This window comes from Poecile atricapillus, chromosome Z (genome assembly GCF_030490865.1).
Source record: "Poecile atricapillus isolate bPoeAtr1 chromosome Z, bPoeAtr1.hap1, whole genome shotgun sequence".
NCBI classification, from domain to species: domain Eukaryota; kingdom Metazoa; phylum Chordata; class Aves; order Passeriformes; family Paridae; genus Poecile; species Poecile atricapillus.
Window position 1 is genome coordinate 35,894,814 of NC_081289.1, and position 20,755 is coordinate 35,915,568.

Consider the following 20,755-nt stretch of genomic DNA (forward strand, 5'->3'; position numbering starts at 1 on the left):
AGATTTTTACTGTGCAGAAAACAAGAGAAATAATTTTTTACATTGAAATTTTAAGTGCTTAACAATTTTGGCGAGAAGGTTTTTCTTTCTATAGCAGTACTCATTACATTCATTTACAATATTCAGTAAATGCCATAGCACAGTTCTCTAAACCTGTTTAACTGAAGGGAGTGATTTACAAAATTTTCATGGAAAATATTTTTTGTTAATCCCAAAATAAAAAAATTCAGGTATTCATGGTAAGAAGTCAGAGAATATTCTGTGCTATGTGGGTCATAATGGATCATATCCCAGACCTCATTAGAACAGCCTAAAAAAAATTTTATGTTATCCAAAACACCCACCCAAAATCAACAGAATTCAAGCCTACATAATCATACCTTTCTTTATTATATAACATTTGGTCAGAATTAGATTTTTTTCTCACAGCACAGCAGAACACAAGCTATATTGATAACTCATTATAAACAGAGTGAACCACCAATTTTTACTTTGGTTTTATATAAATAAATTGCTTCTACATCTTCACATAGCTTCTAGGTATGGCAACAAATCCTTCAGCTTAGAAAGACACCTTTGATACACAATTATCTACAGTCATCAATCATTGGAAATAAGAGTACAAAGAATATTGGAATAAATGATGAATAAACATCACCGTGAACCAAGCTCTGACTTTCTTTCTCAGTTTTCTCTAAGCCTTCATTTAGGTAGACTTCTCTTGAAGACTGGAATTTAGAAATTAATCATAACCTACAGCTCAGTGTTTGGTTTAGCCTCTGCTGTCTGCAGGACAGTAAGTACCATTTCTTCCTTCCTCACACTGGAGAATGGTTGGTAGGACTTGCAAGATTATGTGTTCTTTTCACATGAAAGGAGGGTTTCCTCAAACACTTTGGTTTTGATTGGTCTGTCAATGCCCCAGGAAGGCTGGAAACCTTGTTCCCAGCCAGTCTGTCAGTGCCTCATTGTAGGGGCCCCAGTGAACAACCCTCTGTACCCAAGAGCAGCTTGACCCACTTGTCCAGGGACACGGACCACCAGCGTATCGGAGTGAAACCTTTATTGCAGCTCAGAAAGTGAGAGCCCCTCCTGCATCCCCCCACTGGTATGCTCTCCACTGCCAGCAAGAGCTGCTGCCCCTGAAGGATTCACACGAAACACTTCATAAAATTACACACTTCATTAATTAACACACTGATAATAGGAAATTGTGACAGGTTAAAGTTTAAATATTGACAGTAATAGTGATGGACTGCCGACACATTTAAAACAACATACAGACAAACTCTAATCACCAATAAAATCTAGATCAACATAAAAATTTAACACACATAAAATATGGTTCTTTCCCAATAGGTGTCCCTATGTGGAAGAAGACAAATTCAACTAACCAACTGATCCCCAAAGTTACAAAGGAGTGTTCCCTAACTTCTCCCTATCCCTAACTCACTTTTACACTATGTCTTTAGGTGAAGCTTTAGTGGCTCTGGTCACACATACTTTTATTATTGATTGGTATAAAACTGTCTTGCTTCATTTTCAAAAATACAGTCAAAATATGGGGTGCATGTCCAGCGAGGGGTGGTCATACCTGAGAGGTAGGTAATTTTGACATGGAGGTGTGTGTTGGTATTGCAATCAGATTATAATGGACCAAGTTAACCCAAGGAGAGTGATTTCACCCCAGCTGCTGCTTCAGCAGCAAGATATCTCCTCTCTCCCTTGGGTGGCAGCTGCTGTGCAGTTTATTGGCTGCATGGCACCACTGGGTTCCCATCCCTGCAAGGATTTCAACAGAGCCTGCCCAAGGTGTCTTCCCTTTGCTCCACTCTCCATTTCATCACTCATAGCATGTGCTCAAGGTTGCAGGCTCTGTGTGTGGTGAGTTATCATGGAATGGATTTCCTCCATGCCACTTGCATTCCATCCTGGAAGCAGCAACAGCATTTAATCCTATAATTTCCAGGCTGCTACAACTTCTGTTGGAATGTAAATATAACTTCCAGGTTTTCTCATCTTACTCCCAGTCACATTCCCATAGTTTTTCTTTGCTCAGGTTTTCTATATTAAACAAAGTTGTACTTCCTCAAAACTGATACATATTTTAGTTTGAGAGCCATCTCATTTTCAGCAGACGCATTTCTCCCACCACTTATGTTGGAAATTACAAAGGTCCATAAGCCACCTGCAGCTTCCCTGCAACCTCAGTTCTGTGAAACAGGAGGGTCAGGTGCAGTAGTTTCCACTGCTTACATGGCAGGGTTTGCTCCTACTGGTCTGCTGCCAGAACCACAGAAAACATATGCTAATAACAGCAAATCCAAGAGTTAATAAGATGTTTCACTCACCAAGGATATGACACAGGATCATTCCTGGCATTCACAGTATCTGTTATTATGGGGATTCAAGGCATCAGTCAGACAGACCTCTAGAAGAAAACACACCCCAATGATAAAGGCAGCAACTGTAGAAAGAAAAAAATGAATCCTTTTCTAAATCAGCATAGATGGATATATGCCTTCCAGTATATTCTACTTAATCCATCCAGGTGAAATGCAAGATATTTATATGGTAATATTTGCTGGCTGCTAATAGCAGACTGATGTCTGCAAATATCCCTGAATTGGAGGTGATACCTAAATGCAGGTTTTCTTCAGCTCTTATTGTTGGCTATTCTCAGGTAGATTTCTCTTTTAGGGCTGTCACAACCTGCAGAAATAATTTCAGGAGTATTGAAAGAGGGATTTGAGTTTCAAATTCCAACATCCTATGTTCAAAGCTCTGAAGTACAGATTCACTCCTTTTGGCCTAAACGTTAATTACTTGTGCAGCTCTAAAAAAGTGTGAATAGAAAAAGTCGAGAAACTTTCACAAAAATATGTGAGACTTTGGTGATTTATCAATGAAGGCTGTAGAAAATGGCAGAAAATAGGGAATGGTTTCAAACCAGAACAAAGCAAGAACAAACCAGGAAAAACAAGAGATCTATTTTATTGACTATTAGCATATGAGGTTTTTTGATACAGTTTTTCTCTCTCTCATCTTTGCCAAAGCACCGAAGTTGCATGCTTCTTCTCCTTGTATCTTGCTCTAGTTCATTTCCTTCATTGAATATCTTGTTCTTTTGAATTTCTGTCTTGCATATTTAATATCTCCTCCGCACAATGTGGCAACGGAGAGGACCTCAGTTAGGACAGCAGCTCGTACTAAACAAAGAAACTTGAAATAATAATAGTATATTATTCTATAATAAATAAAAATAGCTTATCTGTAATAACAGTTTATTAGTTCAATTTATTAGTTCAAGCACTCTGCATTCAAGCATCTCTCTGACAATGGTTTATAAGTCAACATTAATTGACATAAAATATTTGCATCTTTGGGTCCTTCTGACTTCAGTGACAGATGCGGATGCTCAGTACCGTGTCAGATCAGAATAGAATTCCTATTTTTTTCAGAAACTGCATTTAGTTTCTTCAGTCATCTTTAAGGTATTTGGGAAGCAACATACATTTTAAAGGTCAAAGACGGAACAAATCTAATATAGTAGTTTTTGCACAAAAATAGATGAAAATAAGTTTATTCTAAGCACATTGTAGCTTTTTTTATAAGAAAAGCTACCACCAGATGTTTTTATATTGGGAATATATCCAATAAAAAAATCAGCTAAAATTCCAACCTAGACTGTACCATAATTTTTTCTTTATTATTCCTGGTTTTCCTCTCACTACTCAACAGATCAATTACAGACTTCACCTCATTGAACCAGCTACAAGATTGTTCAAATCTATAAAGCACCACTTGGCTCCATTTCTGTCAAAACTGCTAAGTCACATTTGCCCAAGATCTAAAAGAGCTTATTCATAACAAATGTATTGATCAGTTCGTGGCCATTTTAGATGAAAGACAGTTTCATAAAAGGAACCTCCACTGTCTGCAGATTTATAACTCCCTAGTAATGATGTTTGAACTGCATGAGAGACAGCCAATGGTTTTTTATGAACTCATTATTCAAAGCTACTGTACTTTAAAGTGGAATGAAGAATGGAATTAAATGGTTTAATTTTATTTGTCTTACTTAAAACTTTCCACTTATCTATGCAACAGGGAGATTGAAATCATGGATTTCCTAGCACATTCCATGAAGCAAAACCACTAGCATAGCCAGCATCTTCCCTTTTTAGCTGAAAAAGAATATTTAACGTGCTATATTGCAAAGTCTATTTTCAGCTAAAGTATTTCAGTAAATCTCATGCCAAGTTCAGTATCTTTACATATTGTTGTAAATTTAGCATGTCATTTTTTGGAATACTCAGGTGTTATTCTTAAAGTTATGACGTATTTTGAAATCCATGCATAAGACAAGGTGATCAGAAAGCTTCCATTCATTCTACTGCTTTTTCTGCAGAGGAGAAATAGACACCTGAACAATATAAGCAGCCTCTAGAAAGTCTTCTTTTGCTGAGAGGGCACAGTTAAAGTCCCACAAAAACTCTGCCAAGCCTCTACAGGAGGATGGGGAACAGGAATCCTGTTGTATCAGCACTTTCATCTCCAACCCACAGCACTGTCAATAGCATTTGGGGCAAGATCAGGTCCCAGTGGTATATATATAAATGCTTGCATGATGGACTGATGCTCAAAGAATCTGTTCTGTTCCAGCAGAAACAGTGCCTGAAAATGGAGGGTGGAGGGGGGTTATGTTTTTAGAGGAATGGATTTCAAAACACCCCTTGCAACAGCAATAAATCCCTTCATACCCTGATCACTGTGGGAGTTTTAGAGATATATGACCATTTGGGGCTGGCCAGTCAAAATCTTTAACCCTGGTAACTGAGATTGCAGCCCTCTACAGACCTGAATATATTCTGCTTGGTTTGATTTTGGGATGTCAGGCTTGATGGATATGAAATCTAATAGATATTGTATTTGACACAGTGTGTTTTAGTTCTAAGCACTTTTAGAAATCACAGGCTTCCAAAGGAAGACTTTTCATCTAATTGCAAAGAGACAAAATGTTGTTTTAATCTCACTTCATCTGAAAACCTAATAACTGAAACTCTACTACAAACTAGAACCTTTATTTAAATAAAGCATATAATTTTAATTGTTTCTGATATGGGTAACATCAACAGCAGTTTCACTGAGAAGAAATGAAGAATGAAGTAGAGAAGGGGGAGAGAGAAAAAACACTCAGTGGGGCACTGCTTTGGTGCAATCATTCTTTCTATTTCTTATTTCTGTGTTTCCCAGCTTAATATGTCCAGTAACTGTTTCTGCCAGGACAGAGTGGTGGTCAATTCCTTAGAGTTCACTAAACTCTGATTCTACTTTGATTATTACAAAAGATATTAATTTCAAGAGCTTTGGTTCAGCACTACACACTGCAAACTAAAAAATGTGTATTTTCAATAGTTCTTATATAGTTGCTTGTTGAAATATTCAATTTGCCTAAATATTATTTCTTTTCTGTTCACATTAGGTGAACAAAACAAGGAGGAATTAACTTAGAGTCAAAAGGAAGCCTTTAATAGTTCCAGGATATATGACATTTGGTTTTCATTTACTTCACTTCAAGTTTTCTACCCAACATCCATTCTATGAACATATAATGAAAAATAGAAAGCCACAGAAATAGAGCAAGAAGACCTACAAAAACAAAAAAGTTACCAAAGGAAGGATACAAAACAGAAACTGGCGAAAATAGAAATATACCTTCTCATTCATTTCTCTCTCGTTTATCCTTCCATTTTCTTCTTTCATTCTGCTTTAGTTTATGTATTCCTGACATCCCTGAGAGATGTTTCTTTGGCTAACAAGATCATGCCTATCCCATCTATTGCACATTAGCGCTACTAAAACAATCATCTGCAAAACTGAGTAAGATTCAACAGGGCTTTTAAAGAATAGCTAACTTCTTCACATGGAAACTTCATGAACTAGGTTTTCACATGTTGCGCTTAATTTACTCAGTTTGCATCTGTGAGGTTCCTGAAGAGCATGAAGTTTTTCCCACTGCTGACAGGATTTCCATGTAGCACCTCACCATTTGCAGCTCCTGCAACAGTTCCACCATCAAGTCTGCCAGACAGGCTTGAAAATCTGAATGTGATACATATCTTGTCCACTAGAAGTCAAGATTATGCTTTAATCACAGCCGCTAGACTTCTTCACTTTCCCCATTCTTCCCTCTTCCATGATTTATTTCCCTGCTGAGTCTCTTTAAACATTCGATTGGCATTTATGAGGATTCTGGTGCTACAAAGGGTTATTCCACCACAACTGAACAACACTGGCATAGCTGGAAGGGAAACTAAGTTATTGCAGTTGAATATTATTATGTGTTAGCCGAAATGATGACACTGCTTCTCCTCTGGTTTTGTAACCTTGTAGGTAGAATTGCTAGGAAAATTAACGTGTTTACTCTGGAAAGGTGGCAGTACAATTCAAGAAGCTAATTCAAAAGGTTGTTTATTGCAAAAAGCATATGTGTTAGAATAGTTCCAAGGTGAAATGTTATCAGCAGCTCCAGTGATTAACGGTCCAAATTCCAGACATATCAACATATGGGGAGTTCTAATGATGCAGAAAGGCTTCAGAATTGCCCTCTGATAGCCCGCAAATTTTAGGAATATTCCTATCTCCACAGCCCAATTATCCAAGCAATGACCAGAGCTTGTTTTCCTGTGAGTTTGGACTGAAATGGAACAGGATTAAAGACAGAGGTTATTGGCAACTGTAGGCAGTAAAAATACCACAGCAGTGGAAGGTTTTGTTGCTAGTTTACTTTTTTTTTTGTCATTTGACTTATAAAATATCTCAGAAATATTCAAGTATTGCCAACTTGGATGCATTTGTTGAAATATTTATGAGATTTATGAATCAAGCTTCTGGCCTTTAACATTCATTTTTCAAAACAAAATCAAGTGGTATTTCAGAAAAAAAAGTAAGTGCAACAGTGAAAAGGACCACCTTGCAAAGATTCCTCCTGCAGTGGCTTTACTTCCTTTTCTCCTCCTTTCTAGCCCAAGCCCACTTGTGGCCTGAAAAGGGAAACCAAGAAGAATATGAAAATGACAGTCAGAAGTGGATAAACAAAAGGCCTTTCATAGAGAATAAACATTTATCACTTCCTATCACTACCTCCTCCTCTTAAGAAAATAGGAGAAAAAACTGCCTTTGCCATGGCTCCTTCTCAGGCACTGGAGCTCTACCTTCTCATGGAGACAGTCATCATCATTCATGCTAGGTGACAGAGGAATCAGCTGATCTGAAAAACCAGCTCATAAATAATTTTTCTGTCTTCCTTCAACCTTTCACAGATAGGTAGCAAATAGCCAGGATGTCCCCAGGATGTCCACAAGCTTCTAGAAGAATCAAAGTGGTCAGAAGGAAATTATCTAGCTAGCTATCTCATACCAACAGCAGATTTCCTCTTGAGCAGCAAAGCATGAGATAAGAGCAAACCTGAATCAAAGAGACTTCCCTGTAGATACATCTGCTTTCCTTAGATACTTGGATTTCAATGCAAATTTTTGGCTTAGATTTAAGGCTATAAACTTCTGTAACCCAGGAAATATATTATTGTCATTGTTGAGAACAGGCCACAGGCTCTGTAAGGGTTATACAAGGCCTCGGGGCTAGGGCTTGTCTTAACTTTGCAATTTAAATATGACAAATTGGTGATAATACCTAGGCTGCCAGCAATTTTACATGGCAATTGTATAAGGCCCTCTGAGCAACCTAGGATATCAAAATTTAATGTAACAAATCAGTGGAGAATGTAGGCAATATGGATTCTGGTTTGGGTATAATAACCTGAAGAAGACCAAGGGCCACTTTCATTAACTTATTCCAAAACTAATATTATCTGTCTACTACCATACTGTCATCAGTCAAGATCCAAACTAGAGTCCTGACCTTCAGAATGTATAATAATTATGAAATTTTGCAAATAATTATAAAATTTCTATAGGAGGACCTGGTGGTTCTCAAGCCAAGGAAGGCAGAGTAGATCTGGTGATGATGACCAGAGCTGGCCACAGCCCAGACAGTCAGATAGGTCAGAAGCAATGATGGAGGTCCCAGGCGCAGTCAGGGATTCAGCCCAGAAAGGATGGATGCATCAGGGCAGAGATTAAGGGCACAAGCACTGGCACAGGCAGAGCTGCAACGTCGCTCAGGCAGGAATCAAGGACATAAATCACCCTTCTGCCCTCACTTCTTTTCACTACTTCTGAGGTTTTCTTGTGGTCAGATCCAAAGTTATGTGGTAGCAAAACTGGTCTTGAGCATCAGCAGCCAAGCTCTTAGGAGGGGATTGCATTTGGCTACTTGTGGGATTCCCACCAAGATCATCTTTTGAGGTCTGTGATGATAGCAAATGTAACTTTCTCTGTTTTCCCATGTGTTTCTCACTTCTTTCATTACCAAGACTCTCCATCTACACAGTTATAAAAAAATCACTACTAAAATGTGCCATTAATTAGCACAATTCACGTGCCTATACAAATGGATATGGCAGCATTGATTTCAATGAACACCTTTGATAGGAAAAAAGTAAAACACCCTGGAAACTTTAGTGATACTAGTGATACTGAGAGCATATGTTGTCAGAGACTATAGCAGCAACAACCTCTTGGCATCTTGTAAGTAATAAGTAATTTGTCTTACTCTACAGCAGAACAACTAACAGTTATGAAGTATTCATCAAAAATCTGCCATATTTGGCCTAGCTTGATTAAATCCCTAAATATGAATTTTTATCCCAAGCTCATTCAAAGCTCCAGAGCCAGCAAAGTTTGGCAGAAAAATGTACAGTATATTTCAAATTCTTGCTGGTTCCTATAATTGCTGAAATATGCACAAATGATAAATTTGACATGCTAGGTAAGAAAAGAGAAACTCTGTGTTTCAGAACCTGAAAATATCTAGCTTTAGTATTGGCAGAAGTAAATATGTAAGGTAGTGATTTCATTTAAACACGTTTTATCGGACGGGATCTGTTTGAGTATGGATTTGCCTGTATGGACGCAGACAATAAGAATCAGTGTCTGAACACAAAAACTGAGGGAAAGCATGGGAGAAATAATCTCAGTTGTGTATATATTGTTGATTAAATAAGAAAAAATTAAAATCATATAATGAAATAGTCTTTAAGAGCACTTCTTGTGCTAATTTCAAGGGGTTTGAAACTTACATTGCTTACCAAATATTTTAAAGGTTTCCATGCTCAGGAAAGATGGGAACTTTTGAAAGCATCTATTTAGGACATTTGAAATGAGGATTGTATTTAAAGTTCTCAAGAAATATTGCAAAAAAGTTAATTGAACTTTCCCTGAGATCTAAGTTCATTTCAAATTAATTTAATAATGCCCTTGATAACATACTTTAAAATCATCCACATAAAGTCACAAAATGTCATGACTCTTCAACAACACAAGATGCTAAATTTATAAATGGTGTTTGTGAATCTCAAATTTGACACTCCTCACAGTGTTGAGGGAAGTTCAGTATGTCTTTTATCTTCAGCATTTAAAGATGACTGGGCTGCCCATCACATGTATAAGCCTAGACAGCAATTGCAGTTCACAGTTTCATTCATCAGTCAAATCAGGCCCTTCAAAAAATAGAAGATCTCTCTGCCCTTTGCAGAATGCTAGTCCAAGCCTGTTGCATGAGAAAATGAAGACTTACATCTGAAAAATGACAGACATCTGGAGTCTTAATTTTATTATTTTGCCCCTCCTTAGAAGAACTTGGAAAAAAATTACATTTAACTCTGTCTCTCAGGAATCTTTTAGAATCTAATAATACTTAGTAAAAGTTACAGAGCAGCACATATGAAAAAAAAAGCAAGGGAAAAAGTAAAAAGAAAACACAAAAGGGAAAAGCAATTTAGAAAGCATTTAGAATACTGTGCTCAGTAGCCTAAAGGAAAATCAAAGAAACAAGCAGAAAATATCCATCTTTCATATTATTTGTTTTAATGATGTCAAGAAAAAAATATCATGACTCTAATTTAAACCCTGAGGAACAAGACAAACTTTAAGAATCATAAAATTTTTAAAAGGGTTTAGGGTTTTTTTCTGTTTTAACCTATTCCAGTCATAGTGAAAAATAGTCTGTAGTGAATGAGATTAAAGAGATGTCACTGGAGACTAGTTGTCTTTTCTGTGCCTTGTTCATCTGATGACCCTTTGATTGAAGTTGTTTTATTTTTCAACATGAATAATAGACTGAAAATGCAGAAAAAAGAAAAGTTTGCAGTGTCATTTTCTCAGATAAAATTTCACAACAGACTCAGATGCATAATTTATATAAACAGCAATATCAAGTATTTTTATGCTGTTTTTATAGTACAAGTAATAGGTTGGCGGATTCTGGAACATATTTATAGTCTCAAAGATTTCTTGCTCCAATACTTCTGAATCTGTGTTTAGGGGTATTTCTGTTTTCCAGGAAAGCCCTGAATCTTACTTCATTTCATGCGAGTCTGGATTTTCCTTTTTTATCTCGTTGTCTTCTGTCACCAATACTCTCCACAGTTTTCTTCAGCCTTCCCAGTCTTAACATGAGGATAAGGCTTATCCTTACAGTTATGAATAGCATTATGGTGATGCAAAAAATTCCCCCCTCCCCTGGCAGGATCCCAGAACTCAGCCTCCACTGCAACAATGCACAGTTCAGTCTAAATTCTCCTCCCAAACTGGAGTTAGCCTTTTCTCCTTGTTTTATTTTTTTTAACAGATGTAACATTGAGACATCACACCTCCCCTTACTTTTTATGACTGAGGGGGAAAACATTCCACCTGAAAGCCTTGGATACGCAAATCATCAGACTATTTCACCCAGCTTTCTACCCTTGAACTTGGCCTCCTGTTTCCATCCAATTGTCCAGAATTTACAGTCTTTGGGCAGCTCAACCAAATCAGTCCCCAGGCTGCTCTGAAACAAGCCAAGCTCCAGGAATCCCACCTACATATTTAAGGTTTCATACAACAAAGGGGGAAAGGAGGGCAAAGTAGAGCTGACAGGTTAGCAGGGCTTCCCATTATGATTCCTCCGGGGAAGAAAAATAACACGCTAATGATTTAAACAGCCTGATGTGTGCTGTCAAGCCCATAAGTCAGCACCAAAGAATTATATGTAATATACCCTATAGCAGCTAAAAAATGCATTTGCCATAAAGCAATACTGTGTTATTCACCTAATATGCTCCACAAATCCAGCCCAGGCCCTTTAGTAGGTGACCAATTTAAATAAGGTAAAGCTCTGGAGACTGGTTATTACCATATATTGTACCTTGCAGAACAGCTCTATACTAATGATCTGCCTGAGAAAAATCTCCTTTGCATATACTCTTTTATTCTCATCTCAGAAACCTAATTTCCACAATATCAAGCTATTTTAGAATGCGGTTAACTTTCACCAAAAACAAATGCTTCAAATTTAAGGAGTCTCCACAGTGTTAAACCTGCAATGAATTGGAGTTGAGTGTTTATTTCAGAGAAAAGTGGCAATGAAAATGACATTGTTTTAATTACAAACTAAGAGCAATCCAATATATGCATATTGGATTGAGTTTTCCTAATGTCATCAGGAAAATTATTAATCTGTTGGCAAAGATAACTTCACTGTATCTGCATCCACCTGTTGTTTAATCCCAGCTTGCAACAAAGAAACATTTGTGTTGAATTTAGATGAGTTTATAATTTAAAAACTCCAAAATATTTTAATAACAGGAAAGAGAGAGAGAGAAAGAGAAAGTGACTGGTGATGTACAGTACAACTGCTCACCACCCACTGACTGAGCCAGCCCTGAGCAGCAACTGGCCCTTGCCAAACAGCTTCTCCAATTTATATAATGAGAATGGTCTGTAATATCCCTTTGTTCAGCTCAGGTCAGCTGTCCTGGCCACGCTCCCTCTCAGTTTCTTCTGCACCTTCTCACTGACAAAACATGAGAAACTGAAAAGTCCTTGGCTTAGAGTAAGCACTACTTAGCAACAACCAAAGCATTACTGAGTTATCAACATTGTTCTTGACTAATTTCAAAACACAGCACTGTACCAGATACAAGGAGGTAGGAAGAAAAATATTAGGTACTAGGAAGAAAATTAACTTTATCCCAGCCAAAAAAAGGACACCACTTCTGTTCTCTCTGATGCACAACACATGTTAAGGAGAAAGGAAAATGACCCTCACCCCTATTTCAAGGAGATCTGACATAAATAGATTCCCACACTTGGGGATGCAGAGATCTGTGTTAGTGGTTCCCAGTAAGGTGCATTGCACTGCATATCAGTAAGCCATGGCTATCCCTCACTGCTGCTGCCTGCTGGAGGCACCTGCCATGTCAGTGTGATATTTGCTTCCATGGCATGTTGCTACCCAACACCTGCTCTGGTTCAATCCTCCAACAGCCAGGTGTCTTTCCCTACCAATGGCCTGGGAATCTGCTCATGATTTGCTCTAAAGGCCAGATGGATTTGGCTCTGATTTGAACAGGACTACTCTTTATCCTCAAGTGAAGTGTCATGTCAGGAGAGGATATGAGACAAGGTTTGGGTTTGGCCCTAATTTTTCATCCTTTCTGAAATAAAATCTAAGCTAGCAGGAGATGAAAATCAGTAATAATGCTTTCCATGTAACTGATTATTATTGCTGTCACTTGGCCAAGCAGAGAAGTTGAGGGTCACTACATTTTAATACAGGCTCTCTTAACTTTCAGTGCTATTAAGACCTTGTGAGTCACCCAAGGTAGTTTTTCCAAGTGAGGGGAAAAGTAAGGTAGATAATGGAGCCTACAGGCATGGAAGAGATTTTATTATTCCTGGGAGACGCTATACAGAAATGTCAGACAGGACACCTACTGAAAACTGCTGGAAAGAGTGTCTTTACCTAGAAGTGAGTAATGCTCAAAATAAATTCATTAAACTAACATTTATATAATAAAAGAGAAATTGGGGAGATGGAAGATTCTTGTCTGATATTTACTCTGGTCTTTATTTTTCTGAAGATTGAACTGAATGAAAAATAGTTATATTTTGCTTTTACTTTTGGAATCCTGAAAAACTATAAGAGTACTATTCATATGAATTTAGGTGAGATGAGATGCAAGAACCCTTCTGGTAACTACCATATACCAGAAGCTCACACTACTACCATGACCTAATTTTTCCAGACTATTTCCCTTTGAAAGCTCTTCCTTACAACTTCAGTACGGTTTATTTTGTCTTTTTAATATTAGAAAAAGGTGTCCTTGCCTGGAAATAAACTCAGGTTCCAGAAGCAGAGAAAGCCGGCTTTTGAAAGGCATGAAGTAGTAGCTTAAATACCCATTCAGTATTCCTCAGATTCCTCAGTTTCAAAAAAGCTTAATTAATAATTTAGTATTAACAATACTAAAAAGTCAAAGGTCAGAATCACCATGTTGAGACATAAGTTTCAACTCTTTTGAAAGTGTGATTATATTTGCATATCTAGCAGAAACTAAATTTAAGGACATTATTATAAACACACTTGCCAGCTCAAAAGCTAATTTATTCAAAGAAAAATAATTAGGTTTATCAGCAGAAATCTGAGGAAATCTGTCATAGTCATGGACAAAGACCCAAGATACTTCTGGTAATCATTTGTTCTGATCTTTTCTAGTCAGTGTTTCCTCTACGTCTGTTCTAAAAATTAATATTTAAAAAGCCAATTCGACTTTTTCTTTTAATATTTTGTTAGAAGTCCATTTAATATGCACAGAATAGATATGACAGGAATTTTTGTGATTATGGTCATCATATTGATTCTCCTTTTAATCAGAGACATCTAATTTCCTGTCTCCTGTTGATCTATCCAGATGCAAAGTGAAGTTCCAAGAAAGTCCCACTTCATCACATTTCATTACAAGTCAGGTTTGTGTTCCTAAATTTTATAGGAGAAAATATTAGTCACATAGGTCCTTGGGACTGATTACTTAATATATTCAGACTTGAGGATTGTACTTGAGCCAGTCCTGAACAACCTGGCAGTTCACTGCACCATTATTTAAAGACATGAACTGTGTCTCCAAAGTCCTGTCTTTACATTTCACTTCCAGTTTACTTTTTACTCATATAAATGTAGATAATCTGTGTAGGCAGGTTACCAGACTGCTTGTAAAACTTTTTTCTGCCTTTTTCTCTTTTTTTTCTCTTTTCTCTGAATGGTCTCAGCAGATTTAACAGAATCACAGAATCATCAAGCTGGAAAAGATCACAAAGATAATCTATTCCAACTTCAATCTAAAACCACCAAAATCACTCCTAAATCATATACCAACCTGCCACATCCAGAGGCCTCTTGGGTACTTCCAGAGGTTCTACCACCTCTGGGCAACTTATTCCAATGCCTAACCACTCTTTTAATGAAAAATATTTTATATATATATATATATATTATATATATATACTATATATACTATATATATATATACTATATATATATCTATATAATCAGAACATGCTCTGCCTCAGCTTAATTTCATCTCATCTCATCTTTTCACTTGAGACAAGACCAACTCCCATTTGGTTACAATTTCCTTTCAGGTTCATTTTAAAGAGTGAAAATGAGCCTCCTTTTGTCCAGACTAAACAACTCCAGCTTCTTCATCTCAATTCCCATAGGATTTGTTCTCCAGATCCTTCACCAGCTCTGCTGCCCTTCTCTGGACACAGTCCAGTACCTCAACATCTGTTTTCAAATGAGGGGCCCAAAACTGGACACAGTACTCAAGGTGTGGCCTCACCAATGTCAAGTACATGGGAAAGAAGAAAGGAAGGAAATAACATGTGCCAAGCAGGACCTGCCTTGCATAAACCTGTACTGGCTGGGCCTGATCCCCTGGCTATCCTATATATGCTGTGTGATCACACACAGGGTGATGTGCTCCATGACTTCCCTGGGTGCTGAGGGCAGGCTGACAGGCCTGCACCTCCCCACATTACCTCTCTCACCCTTCTTGTACATGGGTGTTACATCTGTTAGTTTCCAGTCGACTGGGACTTCTCTGGTTAACCAGGACTGCTGGGCAACGATTGAAAGTGGCCTGGGAAGCTCTTTCACAGCTCCCTCATTACCCTTCAGTGCATCCCTTCTGGGTGCTTAGACTTGTAGGTGTCTAATTGACATAGCAGGTCACTAATCATTTCTGCCTAGATTTTGGGGGCTTCACTCAGCTTCCCATCACTAATTTCCAGCTTTGGGACATAGGTAGTTTCATAACAACTGGTTTTGTTATTAAATTTGGTATTTTGCTTATTTCGTGTGCATTATTGTGCTCATATTATATATATGTGTTCATATATGTGCTCATATATATTGTGTTCATATGCATATTTTGCTCATATGCTTTTGTTCAGACTTGTGTAGAGCATCAGGAGTATTTTGCTTCATACTCCCAATGCATGTTGTCTAAAAAAGCTACCTGATTAAAAAATAATTTATTTTCTCTAATGATTTCCTTTAAAAAAAAGAATATAACTGAAGAAACCAAGTGTGTCTACACCTCCATGTTTTAGAGAGGGGAAAACATGTGACCTCTGGCACCTGTTCACAGAGGGACAGAGAAGAAAGAAAGGACATACAGCTTTTATTCACCGTAGTGTGGCTCTCTGGACAGATCTGTGATGGTCCGTCATGAGCATTCAGAGGAGCACGAAGCATCATCCACAGAGCTGATGGGCAGAGAAATTACCCAGTGTTTCTACTCTGCACCTTCATAGGACATTTGCAGTTCCTCAGTTACTCAGATTTGCTGTTCATTCCTTTAACTTCACCATTTATATACGCCATTTCCAAAACCTAAGTAAACATTTGGTCATGATATTTGTGCAGATAGATTTCTAAACATCCTTCTCCTCACACTCCTTCCTTTGTTTAGGCAGCTGTATAAAGTTACTCTGTTTGTTAATAAGATTTTATTTTTCACTTGCAGATTCACTTCTGTGTCAAGTTGTATTTCAGCAAAGAGGAGACACATTTCCAAAGCATGATGAAAATTCAAGTTCAGAAAGAAAGAAGTTTTGGGGTATGTGTCCTGTGAGTAGAAGAGATTGAAAACAATCACTGGCTCTGAAAATAGAGCATTTACCAAAGGACTCCTGTCTTTGTAGCTGGACCTAGTATGTCCCTGATATACACCGAAGTAAAAGGTATAAAATTGTTTCAAACCTGAATAGATTAGGAAATGAAAAAGCTTATTTAAAGCTTATAGTAGGTGCATGAAAAAGCTTATAGTAGGTACATGAAAGAGGTATTGACATGTTGTAAATCTTTGTAGCCCTTCATGTCCCTACAGTTTAAAGCTAGACAAAGTATTTCTTTTCAGTTATGAAAAAAATGCAAGTCCCTGAGCCTATCTGTCTTTCCATCTAAGACATGGGCTTAGGACACAACTGACAGAATTCAAAAAAAGGAAACACAAAGTGCTTGTTACCATTTTATTTGTTTCCATTTAAGTTGTTTACTTTGGAAAGCTACATCCAACCACCAAAAAAAAAAAAAAGGTCTACTTAACTAGAAACACCAAAAAGAAGGTGCATCCTAGGAATCTGCTCTTTATATAAAAATATGTTTTTTATCACAAGGATGAAATTGTGCCAGAAACCTTTTAGGATTACATTTTGTCACCTTGGAGATAAAAATATGCAGAGGAAAGTAATTTTTGAAAGAAATTTTTAAAAGAAATTATGATAAACATGTTCACATCCTGCATCTGTTTTCTTAAATATGCAAAGTAACATTAAAAACTATTTTCTTTTATATCAATGAAACCCATAAAGTATAAAAAGGAGAGAAGCTTCTCAGATAATAAGCACCATAAATCTACAGTTTACTTTTCTTTTAAATGTTCTATTTCCATGTAGATTTCTTTCTTTACTGAAAGAAATCGTAGGGTCCATAATATCCTTTACATAAAACACAGCCATTGCAAAACCCCAGAATGTCCAAGTGGACTTCAGTCAAACTAAAGGATGACTAAAACAAATGATTTGCATTGGATTCAGACTTTACATAATTTAAGCAAAATCTACACTTCAAAATTGTTCAAAATGACTGAGGTAGTCCTTCCTCTAAGGTAAAGAGCGTTCATTTTGCCTGGCTGGGAATATGGATACAGACAGGGATTTTTCCAGCAAATCCACTTCAGAAATTAAAAGAATCAAACCTGCTAAGATCCCAGAAGGAGTGATGCATCAGTGTTTTTTTTAATTTGACAAAGAAAAACCTTGATGTAAAGTCAGCATTCCTATACCCCATGTGCTTCGCAAAACAGAGATTACACTGTCCCACAAACCAAGAAGATAACTTGGTGTAATGTTAATGTTATTCTAAGAAAGAAGAAAATACCATGAAGTGTAGGTTTATGTGTGAAATTGAATCAAGATCTCTGGATCTGATGCACATTTAAATATAATTTAATCTTTGACAATGTAAAAGAAAACTGCAGTGCAACCAAATATCCTATGAACACCATGGCATAAGAAAAGGAATCATCAAATCTCTTTCCCTAGGACAGATTTTTACCATGTTAGGTTCTTTGCTTTAAATAAAAAATAAAAAAGGTGCAAAAGCTGACTATGAATTATTCTGCTGCTATACTAAATTCAGAAATTTTATAGACTGCAGCAGGCAGAAGTCAAACACACATGGGAAGTGTCAGTGTCAATGCCTTTTTTAATTTTAGTAATAGCATAAAAATGTTTGACAACTTTTTTTAATCTGGTATTAAGACTAACAATGACTAATACACTAGTTCCTCTAATACATTTTTCTAATAAAATACATTGCAGCAATAAGAGTATATCTTTATGGCCTCCATCAAGATATGTGTTTTTGTACTGATGACTATATTATACCATAGATTTTTTACAAAAACATCAGGAAGTAAGCATACATAGCTGTTCAGTATGTTAAGCTGGAAGTAAACAACATAGTTGTTGTTTTTAAGGTAGGCATTGTGAAGGGAAATGTTGGAAACAGTTTTATTGAATGAAAAGAGAATTTTGGAAAAAAATACAATACATCTGAGTTCCATTAGACCACAATGCCAAGGAAGAAATAAAACAGTACTAGTAATGGCAAAAAACCCAAAAGGACTTGTGTCACAATGCACAAACACGCTCCCTTCGGAACTGTTGCACTCTAAAATGAGTCAATTTTGCAAAGACGGAAATAAATTTACTTTTGAGGAACGACACCATCATTACATAAAATTGGAGGGCATTACATGTTCCATGGAGTATTGGACAAAATTATGTGAAACAAAATGAAAAAAGAATTGTTGTAAAAATAAAAATTAAGGTGCTGTTTTAGCCAAAGGCTGGAGAGTTGTACAAACAGGGAATTTATATCCACCTCTGGACTAAGTTGTATTTAGTTCAGCTGAGAACCTGAACATTGGAAGGAGCTCAACATATCTGCACTCAGATCATAACTCTGAAGGGCTTTAAATCTGCTACATATATCTTTTGTATCAGATGCTCAAAAAAGGCAAATGTCTTGAGGTTTTTTTTTTTACTTCTATCCTCAAAGATGTCTTTGTGTTTTCATCTACCTCATAAGGAGAATACACTGCTATTAAACGGAGCACATCCACTTATATCATGGTCTTACTCAAAGGGTGGGAATAGAAGATATCACATAAACTGAGAAAAGCTCTTTATCAATCAACAAATAGCAGGAAAAAATGAAAGAGATAAAAAATCTGCTGAGATGTGATTTAACTTAAAGTGACAGTAATTTAATATATTTCATTTTGCAAGGAGGAATATGGAAAAAACTATTATGATATAACCCATTGGATTTATGACAATACTAAAAGGAAAAAAAGAAAATAACTGTATAGATAGAGTATTGTATAGAAATAAAAAAGTGAAAATAAGTTTGTAAAAAATAAAAAATATTTGTCTTGTGATAGTAAATTCAATAAATAACATTAATATGTATTTTTTAAAAAAAATATTGCCATTAATTTTACAATAAAACACATAAACAAAAGCTGACAAATACACTTTTATACTTCTATAAAGGCTCACAGTTTTTTTTCAAATTCCCCTTTTAATAACACCAGAACAGCCTTTAAAGTTCAAGAGAAGGCAGCAATGGCTGGTAGAGTTTTACAGAGGTGTTGCTGAACCTAACTGAGAAGGCTTTGTTTTGCCTTTGGGGGTGTGCTGGGAATGTGCACAGGAGCAAAGTGATGATGAGGTGCTGGGGAAGGACAGAGTATCATCTTGTGCGTGGTGTCACGCGCATGCCTCGATTTATCTGCTATATACTATTTTGTCTCTGTGCATAAGCTGAAGCACGATAAAACATGGTAGGAAGGGCAAGTAGGAACATGATAGCTGAATGAATATTGAGTTCTTTTGCTTCAGTTTCTGACCAACATGTTTCTAAAAGACTGCAGACTAATTTTGCCAAGGCCAGAGAAAAGATAGGAGAAAATGAATTGGTCAAGTGCTCTGCCATGAGAAAAAAAAAAAAAGGGAGAAGAATAGTGGCTTATCAGAAGGAGAGGCTAGCAAAATTTCCTTAAGATCCTTTAGCGACAGACAGCTGTGCTCATTTAAACACTGAGCAGGTGACAAGCTGCGGGCAATTGATCTAACAGTATGAACCCTGACTGCTCCCTGCAATTGCTAGGTGAATAGAAAATAGGCCTGTTCATTCCCAGCTTAATAACAGATGCTTGAAAGGTAGGACCTGACAAGCTTTAATTGCTGTTTTGCCTTCATGTTGATATGGAGGGAAGAAGTAGGGAGTATCATTTTAGTGTCTGGTCTAAAAATTTAGAAGAGGTTTTTCTGGCAGATGGTTATACCCAAAGGGCACGAATTTGACCAGTATCAAGTGGGGGCTGTGGAAAATGGTAATGAAGGCCTCTTCCAGATCTCTAAAAGGGTGGTATATATTGGAATTTTGTCATCTTTGTGGAACTACCCAGTAGACTTTTCATCTGGATAAAGGCAAGTAACAGTCTGTCACTGGAAAGAATATTTACAACAAAACAAGGTGGGGAATCATATTCTGCAATTATTGAGGTTTCACAGCGCTCTCAGGTAAACACAACTATTTCTCTAGAGAATTGTTCCAAGACATATTCTGCCATATAGAATTTTTGCTAAAAGAGGCATCTGTTAGAGGACAATTTCCTTCATTTTAAAAAAAAATTATCATGTTGTAACTTTGACAAATTTAAAAGATGTACGATCTTTGCAAATGTCTAGGACTCTTTTGAACATATGGTGCAGTGGTACTGGAAACTTGTACTGGAAACTGCTGACCTTATTTTGGTTTTGATGTGAATCATAACTAATTACATTCTCCTAAATGGCTGATAACACTGGTAAGCAGATATTATTTGCTCTGATCTTTTCAGAAAGCAGTTACAGCTGTGCAACTGCAAAAAATGAAATTCTGACTGGCATAGGATGAAATCAGTATGGAGAAGCTGAGGCAGATGTCAGCAGAGGACTGCTGAGGAACATCCTGTTGCTGCCCTTGCTGTCAACTAGAGACCAATGTCTTTAGGTGGTCTGTTTAGATGGACCAGGCAGTCATTTTTTCCCACTGTCCTTGAGTCAAAGAGGGTGAAGATTAATTTCTACTCTGAACATTGTTCTATAAAAATGAATTAAGTGTTTGGCAGTTCAGTGATGAAGGATTTTACAATATTAACATACTTGCTTTTTCTAATGCCAGTGATATTTCAGTT